Raw genomic sequence first — 535 nt, forward strand, 5'->3', positions numbered from 1 at the left:
GCAGACATTTGCTATACAAGTGGCTTTGCCTGGGGGGAAGACAGATGACCTACACTATTGGAAAACACCTTACCCCACAGGGCGGAGTTTCTGAGGCCCATTACTAGTAGAGACTAAGAATAACAATTAGCCTCCAGGCAGAAGCAATTGCCCCACCCTATTGAAAAAAACTCCCACCATACCTGTGGACAATTGCCTGAGGGCTATTCAAGACGAATCCTATCAGTCTGTAGGCAGAGGCAGTCTCTGGAGGCTTTGAGTTTTTGCCTGATGTATTAGTCAGAAACAGCTTAAGAAGTATAGCAGATCTATCTAATACAGCCGTGGGCAAACTACGGCCCGAGGGCCGGATCCGGACCATTTGAAATGAATAAAACTAAAAAAAAAAAGACCGTACCCTTTATGTAATGATGTTTACTTTGAATTTATATTAGTTCACACAAACACTCCATCCATGCTTTTGTTCCGGCCCTCTGGTCCAGTTTAAGAACCCATTGTGGCCCTCGAGTCAAAAAGTTTGCCCACCCCTGCACTA

The sequence above is a fragment of the Myotis brandtii genome, unplaced genomic scaffold, assembly GCF_000412655.1.
Source record: "Myotis brandtii unplaced genomic scaffold, ASM41265v1 scaffold1636, whole genome shotgun sequence".
NCBI classification, from domain to species: Eukaryota; Metazoa; Chordata; class Mammalia; order Chiroptera; family Vespertilionidae; genus Myotis; species Myotis brandtii.